This window comes from Eulemur rufifrons, chromosome 4 (assembly GCF_041146395.1).
Source record: "Eulemur rufifrons isolate Redbay chromosome 4, OSU_ERuf_1, whole genome shotgun sequence".
In the NCBI taxonomy this organism is placed as follows: Eukaryota; Metazoa; Chordata; class Mammalia; order Primates; family Lemuridae; genus Eulemur; species Eulemur rufifrons.
Genome location: NC_090986.1, coordinates 36,668,731 through 36,677,826, shown reverse-complemented (window position 1 = coordinate 36,677,826; position 9,096 = coordinate 36,668,731). Strand labels below are relative to the sequence as shown.

The 9,096-nt window shown below is 36.1% G+C and overlaps 1 pseudogene; it reads left to right on the top strand.

The window, feature by feature from the left end:
- Positions 1-386: 386 nt before the first annotated feature.
- On the top strand, positions 387-1,724 carry LOC138382624 (keratin, type I cytoskeletal 18 pseudogene; annotated as a pseudogene).
- The last annotated feature ends 7,372 nt before the right edge of the window (positions 1,725-9,096 follow it).

Sequence of the window (9,096 nt, the reverse complement as noted above, 5' to 3'; positions counted from 1 at the left end):
ATGCATCTACATCCTTAGGGTAGAGAAAATATTAGAAAGATACTGAGATCATTCATTTGCCAGTGTTCTAGAGGCTATGGAGAGAGCCACTAACTCTTTAAGAAAGAGAGATGACCAATAAATTTGCATTATAGTATTTTTGCATTTATTAGGCTCACTTTACAGATGTAGAAATGAAACAAACAGAAAAAATAAGTAACTGGCTCAATTTCTCACAGCTCATAAGTACAGAGATTTTATTTTCAACCACTACAATATAGTGACATTTTAGGGAACATGCATATTTAAGGCAAAACAGGGAAAACTATAATCCCCATATTCATCTGCATAAGGGACAATAAAAAGAGACAAAAGAGAAAACAAGTAGCTATCACCGACCCTTGAGTCCTGTCCTCTCGCTCTCTTCTGCCGACAGCATGAATTTCACCACTGGCCCCACCACCTTCTCCACCAGCTACCGGTCTTTGGGCTCCGTCCAGGCGCCCAGCCGTAGCGTCCGGCCCGTCAGCAGAGCGGCCAGCGTCTATGCATGCGCCGGGGGCTCGGGCTCCCGGATCTCCGTGTCCCGCTCCACCAGCATGCGGAGCGGCTGGGGGTCCGGGGGCCTGGCCGTGGGGATGGTCGGGGGTCTGGCAGGAATAGGGGGCATCCAGACCGAGAAGGAGACCATGCAAGAGCTCAACGACCGCCTGGCCTCCTACCTGGACAGAGTGAGGAGCCTGGAGATCGATAATCAGAGGCTGGAAAGCAAAATCCGGGAACACCTGGAGAAGAAGGGGCCCCAGGTCAGAGACTGGGTGCATTACTTCAAAATCATCGAGGACCTGAGGGCTCAGATCTTTGCAAATTCTGTGGACAATGCCCGCATCGTTCTGCAGATTGACAATGCCCGTGTTGCTGCTGCTGACTTTAGAGTCAAGTACGAGCCAGAGCTGCCCATGCGCAGTCTGTGGAGAGCGACATCCATGGGCTCCGCAAGGTCACTGATGACACCAATATCACTCTGCTGCAGCTGGAGACAGAGATCGAGGCTCTCAAGGAGGAGCTGGTCTTCATGAAGAAGAACCAGGAGGAGGAAGTAAAAGGACTACAAGCCCAGATTGCCAGCTCTGGGTTGACCGTGGAAGAAGACGCCCCCAAACCCCAGAACCTCAGCAAGCTCATGGCGGACATCCGGGCCCACTATGACGAGCTGGCTCGGAAGAACCGAGAGGAGCTGGACAAGTACTGGTCCCAGCAGACTGAGGAGAGAACCACAGTGGTCACCTCACAGTCCGCCGAAGTCGACGCTGCCGAGATGACACTCACGGAGCTGAGACGTACAGTCCAGTCCTTGGAGATCGACCTGGACTCCCTGAGAAATCTCAAGGCCGACTTAGAGAACAGCCTGAGGGAGGTGGAGGCCCGCTACGCCATGCAGATGGAGCACTCAACGGGGTCCTGCTGCACCTGGAGTCGGAGCTGGCGCAGACCCGGGCAGAGGGGCAGCGCCAGGCCCAGGGGTACGAGGCCCTGCTGAATATCAAGGTCAAGCTGGAGGCTGAGATTGCCGCCTACCGCCGCCTGCTGGAAGATGGGGAAGACTTCAATCTTGGTGATGCCGTGGACAGCAGCAACTCCATGCAAACCCTCCAAAAGACCATGACCCACAGGATAGTGGACGGCAAAGCGGTGTCTGAGACCAACGACACCAAAGTTCTGAGGCATTGAGGCAGTAGGACCAGAGTGCCCTTATACCAATACAAAGTTCACAGGTCATTGAAAAAAAAATAAAGTAGCTATCAAAAATTACAGATAGAAAATACCATTTTTAATCATTGTAGAAGGAATTTTTGGATTTAACAATGAAAGACATCATAAAACTTCCACATACAACAGAAATATGCTCCCAGTGGAAAGGCAGTTTTTAAGAGTAAGGAGAGAGAGGAAAGGGCTAAAGTGATCATACCCAGTTGAATTTTTCTAAACATCCAGAAAAGAAATTAGTGAGTAGTTGAAAAGAGAACAGGAGTGCAGTGCCAATGTGCATCCCTCTCACACTGAAGGAATCATCAGAAGTGGTCGATGAGTCTACCATATGCCTCCTTGAGCTCCAATCTTCCTGCCTAAGTAAACCAGATTACTAACCTAGACGCTCACTTTCTTTTTGTACAGCTTGAAATTTCTGTGTCATAGAGATGTTCCTCTGCTACCTATATGACAATGAACAGTTAATATTTATGTTTCTCGCTGTGATATACCCTTGTTAATTTTGAAACCTAGATGGGCTTTATTAATGTCACTTATATATGCCGCCACCTGCTATTGCTATGCTGTATGTTAAAGGATCGTAAATTTATTTGTGCATTTGCTGAAGCACATCTCACATTTTCTTTCTGTGTCCCACACAAATATTTCCTAAAGAGATTGTTACACTTGCCGTGATCAGAAATGAAGCAGTCATGGGACACGGACAAACAAGTAAGGCAAATTGGAATGCAGATGAAGTCTGGGTTTTGCATAGAGTTAGAAATGCAAGCTAAGTTTTGCATCTGGAGATCAGCTAGCAAAGATATGATATAAAAATGAAAAGAATTCAGTACATGTAGACAAATATTTGTGGAAGGCAAAAGTGGACAGAATTTTTGGGAGCATATGTTTAGATCATTTTGAAGCAAACTGTGAGATTCTGAATGTCCACTGAGGAGAGAGGTGGTTAGTATCAGTAAGGTGAGAAGTAGAATAATCAGTCATCTAATGCCAGAAGAGGTATTAGGAACTCTACCTGCAAGTCTGGTGTTCAAAGGCTTAAAAATCTACACATTGTAGCATTAAAACAATCTAAAAACAGATATAGCAATAAAAATGACTTGCTGTTGAGCCCAATACCTGCTAGAGATGATATAGATATAGGACCCAACTAAAGTAATAAATGAACTGGAGTGAGGTGAAGCTACCTGTGGTACAAAGAGTTAAGCATCATTTTCATTATAATCAACTCAAAGTATGGGGCATGTTGAGTAATACTCGCATGTGTAAATGTTGAAATATCCGTAGCAAGATACAGACAACCTGACAAATAAAATCCTCAAAAGATAAATGTTTGAGTAATTACATGAATGGAAAAAGAAGATGATGTACAAATAATGAAAAAACAATATATATAAATATCAAGAAGAAGAGATGAAGAGTGAACGACAAATAGAGGGATATAGCAAATAAAGGGACAGAGAAAGAGAGATGGAGAAATAAAGAGAGAGCTTTCTTCCTTGAAGGTGAAGGTATACAGTATATAGATGTAAAATGATAAATTTTTCTGAAATTTAAAATATAATGCCTAGGGGATCAAAGAATGGAATGCAGACTGTGAAAAAATGAATCTAATACTATTAAATATGTTAGAGATGGGAGAAAAGTAGTGGCTAATCTACTTAAATTTGGCTAAAAAACATTAAGGCTAAGAAAAGATGAACTGTACACAAGCACTGCATGTTAGTTGGTAAATTTTCTTCTCACAGGGGTATATACTAACTATTCTAAAATTGCTTTATATGAATACTGAGAATGGATTAAGTAAAGGATACTGGGTGGTGGGAATCACATTTCCCACCCTTGGAACAGGAAGTCATGGATAACCAAAAAGGGAAGGCTAGAATGGACCACAACGTAGCACGTTACAGTGGAGACATCAGTATAAACTCATGCTTGGTTTCATGTATATACAGATGGGTAGATACAGAAACATTTATAGATATATGTGTATACATGTGTTAGTATACATGGTATGTTACCCAGTTCTGTCAGCTAAGAGGGTCTAGAAACAACACCCAGTTACAATGAATACACACAATGACAAGATTTTGGTTTCTTAATACCATTGTTCAATAAAAGGAACCAGGATTTGTTGGAAATGGCTAATTATAGGGTTCAGGCAAGGAAATTACAAGATGAACATGTAGCATCTTTCAGTACCCCAAATTATAGTACTAAAATAAAAATTAACAAGTAAGGAAGAAATATAGGGGCACAGGGCATGTCATAAGGACCCAAGGTATCTGAAAGAGCTTCTAATGCCAAAGTTGGAGAGATTTGAGAAACATAGTAAATAGTGTAGTATTAGGTTTTAACTTGAAGTTTGAAAATAATACAAAAATCCACACTGATCTAAATTGATGATTACTTAGACTAATGGAAAAGATACAAATCTCTTTTAGAGAAAACTTTCAAATAATATATGTAGATATTCTCAACTTAAGGAGGCAGAGCTTATTTCCTCCCCAACTCCTTGTGTGTGGAATTAGCTTCCAAATAATGTAGTATAGAAAAGAAAAAAGAGCATGTACTCACCAGCAAACTGGTTTCCCTGAGTGCACATTTGGGAATGATACCAACTGGGTATGGGACAGAGGTGGGGGCTGGGGGGAAGGGACGGGTGTATACCTACTTGATGAGTGTGATGCGCACTGCCTGGGGAATGGACACGCTTGAAGTTCTGACTGGGGGGGATGGGGAGGGGGGAGGGGATGGGTGCATACCTACGTGATGAGTGCAATTTGCACTGTCTAGGGAATGGACACAATTGAAGCTCAGACTTGGGGGGATGGGGAGGCATGGGCAATATATATAGCCTGAACTTTTGTACCCCCATAATGAGCTGAAAAACAAAAAAATAAAGAAAAGAAAAGAAGAAAAGAAAAGAAAAGAAAAGAAAAGAAAAGAGAAGAGAAGAGAGTAACAATGTAGGGAAACCTAGCAAACACTACCTTAGTTAAGTGATCAAAGTTATCACCAGTGATATCAAGAATATCAGGACCCTTGATAGGATGTGATGAGAAAATCTAAAATCCATTATATCTAATACTTTACATTGATAGTGTATTTTTTAAAAAGTAATAGTCATACCTGCAGTCTAATCATGAGAAAAACCTCATACAAATCCAGACATAGAAACAAAATACCCAAACAGTTATTCCAAACGTGTCAAGATGATGAAAGTAAGGAAAGACTGAAATCCTTTCATAGACAAGAGGAGACTAAAGAAACATGGCAACTAAACACGAGGTAGTACCTTGAACTGGTAACTAGAGCACAAAAGTTACATTCATGAAAAAATCTTGGATTTTGTCAATGGCAATGTACCAGCATTAGTTTCTCAGTTTTGACAAACATACTACTGTGATACAAAGTAGTAACATTAGCGGGAACTGAAACTGAGTGAGGGGCATGTTGGAACTTTCTGTACTAACTTTGCAACCATTTTATAATTAATTCAAAATAAAAAGTTTATTTAAAAATATAAAGAAGGGTGAAGCAACTGAGCCTAATATGTTGAGGAATATTGTTGTAGAAAGAACATAAAAAAATGTTATCTGGTTCAAGTTGACAAGAAATTGTATGAACAAAGTGAGGAATACTTACTCCCTCAGATATCTGTGAGATAGATATTCCCTAAGATATATAGGGGAATAATGCCCTAGGAAGACAAACAACTGAAACGATTCTCAGTTGGACTCACAAAGCATCATAATTCTACATAAAAAATATGTAAGATACTCCCAGAAGTACAGTAAAAACTGATAAAAGTTTTCCCTGCTTTTGTTTGTCAGTGTATATCACTGGGTCTTTTATTTCTGGCTTACCTAGGAATTAGACTATTATATATTTACATAGAAGATTCAGATTTATTTACAATAGGCTTTTGTATACTCACCTAATTATTAAATTCTCCCATACTTTACTATCCCAATTCATTTCTGATTCATATAACAGATAATGAGAAAATGGTTCTCACATTCTGGCTATATAAAATGCTAAAAAATATAAAATCACCCTTTCTAAATGCATGTGTTATGTACATTTGTATGACCTTAGCTACTGTATGAACATTTTCTTAGAATTAAAAAAGATGTTTATGTTTTTTAAGCAAATCTCCTTAAATTATATATAGAGTTTGAAAACATCAACAAAACCATAAGTATACTTTATAAATGATTAATGAAATTTTCTGAGCAGCCTATTTACAAGATATAATTTAAACACTTTTGAAGTCCATGGACGTTGGTTACTTCCTATTAATCCTGTATTTATGAAAACATAAATACAATATCCAGTGTAGCCTTATTTAACACCTGAGGCATTTTAGCTATTCAGAAAAGTCTGTTATTTTGTGAAAATTTGCAAGATTCATATATAATACTGTTGTTTATCAGTTAAGCTATAATCTGTTAACATAGAATGAAGTAATATTCACAGAGTGCAATAAAATGCCATGGATTTTGGATGGGCAAGCATGAAAAACAGAGAGGAAAGGGTGTTTGCTTATAATAAAATATAATTTGAAGTACCATTTTATTTAACATAATATTGCTAATGAGTAAAATTATCTATTTATATTTTCTGGAGCAAGAACAAGGTGAGTCTAAGTATAATGAATTATACCATTTTTGTTGCATTCTTAAAATCTTCAAAAATTAATGTTAAAAATTGGAGAAGAAGATTAATATATACTCTGAACTTTTGATACTCATGGTAAATTAATTTATAAAAACACTTACATTTTCTCTGGTTATTTAGTAGCTTTTAACTATCATTTATCAAATGAATTACACAAGATTCTGTTATATCTAGCTGTTGCTTTTCCTGTTCATAAAATTGAGGCTATACAAATAAGACATTTAAAAATGAGATCAAATAAAAGCTACTAAAACAATCAGAGCACAAAGATATTAGGAGAATTAATAGGCAAGTAAATGCTTCTAATTTCCTGGGGGTTTGATTATATTTTGTCAAGTAAAGTTCCATAAAATGCAATGGAGTAAAAGAAAGGGGAAAAGCAAAACTTGCCTTTGTCCATAACTTTATAAATGTAATTGTTATATTGTTTCTCTCAGTAAAAGTCACTGCACATAAAGGATGCCAAGAATATCTTTACCATTATAACTATAGGGCATTAAAGGTCACCACTCCGTAACAGGACATTAATATTGGATCTTTCTTCAGAGTATAAAATTAACACTAACTGATTTCATCTTTAAAATGATCGCCTCACAATATGGTCTCTGAAAAATAATTTTTTTAAATGCTATCTTATTTTATTTCAGGAGTAAACAAATCTATGAATATATGTTCTTGCCATAAGTTTGGACTTCTGATCTTGGGAAGCTTTTAAAGACTATAGTAGGCTGTGAAATAAACTATGCTAAAGCTATTATTTCACAGAGAAAGGAATTGAGGATCTAAGAATTAAATGACTTTTCCAAAGTCACATAATACTTTGTCAGGGGATAGACACACCTCCCCTAACAATATTTGTGCCATCCTACATTATATTTTAGGACTTAATGTCTGTTGTACTTTTCATTCATATCCTTATCTTGAAATATGTTGAAGAAACTATGAATGTTTGTGAAACTCTTCACTTTCTGTTCGTATAATACATAGGCAATTCTGTTACTTGGTTCATACTATTCCATTCTATTCTCAAAAATAAATCGATATAGGCAGTCACAAAAAGTTACACTCACCTAGTCTATTTTTTAAATGATAGTTTTCATACCTATTAAAATATTAAAATTAAACATAGTTAATTCAAGAAACTTTCATCATAAATCAAATGTAATTTTTCAGCAGATTATTCTCTGCATATACATATTTCATACATAGGAAAAATATAAAATATATAAAGCTATTATATAACACTGATTACAATTTATATTGGGATTACTGTAACGAAAATAAAAGACTGTGAATTGCTAATAGATTACCTTTAGCAATAATTAGCTATTAACTCTTTCACAATAAGGGGATTTTTGATACATAATTGGAAAAGTAAAAGGATATTTCATATTTGATCTAACCTTAAAAGATTATTACAAGAGAAAAACTGGTCATACTTTTTCAACAAACTATTTTGATATATTTTCCAATTCTGTCATGCATGTTTTAATAATGAAACAAGAAAATCTGTTGTGAGACTTTTGAACAACTTTTATCATCATACCATGAATTGTGGAAAGTAGAAAAGTATAATTGTGTGAGACTAAAGAGGGGATTGTCTGTTTAATGATATAGCCATAAGGACAAAGCCTTTAACTTTGGCTAACATTGATAATACATTCATGGAGGGTTATTTTGTTTGTTCTGTTTTCTAGATTCATACTCTCTTCAATTGCCTCTTCTTTTCCCGTACAATCCTCTTCTGTAAAGTAGCTTTCCACTTAAACATAAAGTCACCATAATTATAGGCCCCAAAATAATCCATTAAAGCTTTCTTTTTATTGTTATGGAGTCTATCATATTATTTAAGAAGATAAGTAGTTCATGATCAATGAGACACTTTTCTTCATAACATTTCTGTTACATTATTGAGATCACGTCACAACAGTGAAAACTGATTCCTCTCATCCCTTAAGATTTTCCTCTTTCTTGTCTTCACTTTGATCTGGGAAAATGTGTGTGTGTGTGTGTGTGTGCGTGTGAATTTCCACCCCCAGTGCCTCACATACACATTAACTCAAAGACACATAAGTTTATCTTAAGAACAATATAAAAATATATATAATTATAATATGTAAGTATATAATTATTAATATATATCTTATATATCATAGATTATTTTGTTATATGTAACCACTATTTTTCTTTCTCATAAAATAAGGCTGTATCAATAAGACATTCAAAAATGAGACCAAATAAACGCTATTAGAACAATTAGGGCACAAAGATATTAGGAGAATTAATAGGCAAGTGAATTTTGCAAAAGAAAAAAGTTCATGTATTATCAAAGTACAATAATAATGTTTCAGCCACTACATTTAATTATTGGTAAACCTAAATTCCAAGAGACAGGCTTTATCTTTTGTAATTTTTTCCATTTAGCAAAAAATGGTACATATGATGATCATGTTTGAAATTTTATTTTAGTAATTAAAATTCCTTTTAAGATACCTGATATTAAAATTTACTATAAAGGCCCAGTAATGAAGATAATAAATGAGATAATTTTTGTGATAGGTTTAATATCCAGCATCTAGATTTTTTTTTAGATATGCATTTTAAAAAATTTATAGAAAAATCATACTTTTGTCTAGGTTTTGCCTAAGTTTTCTCCTTTATTAT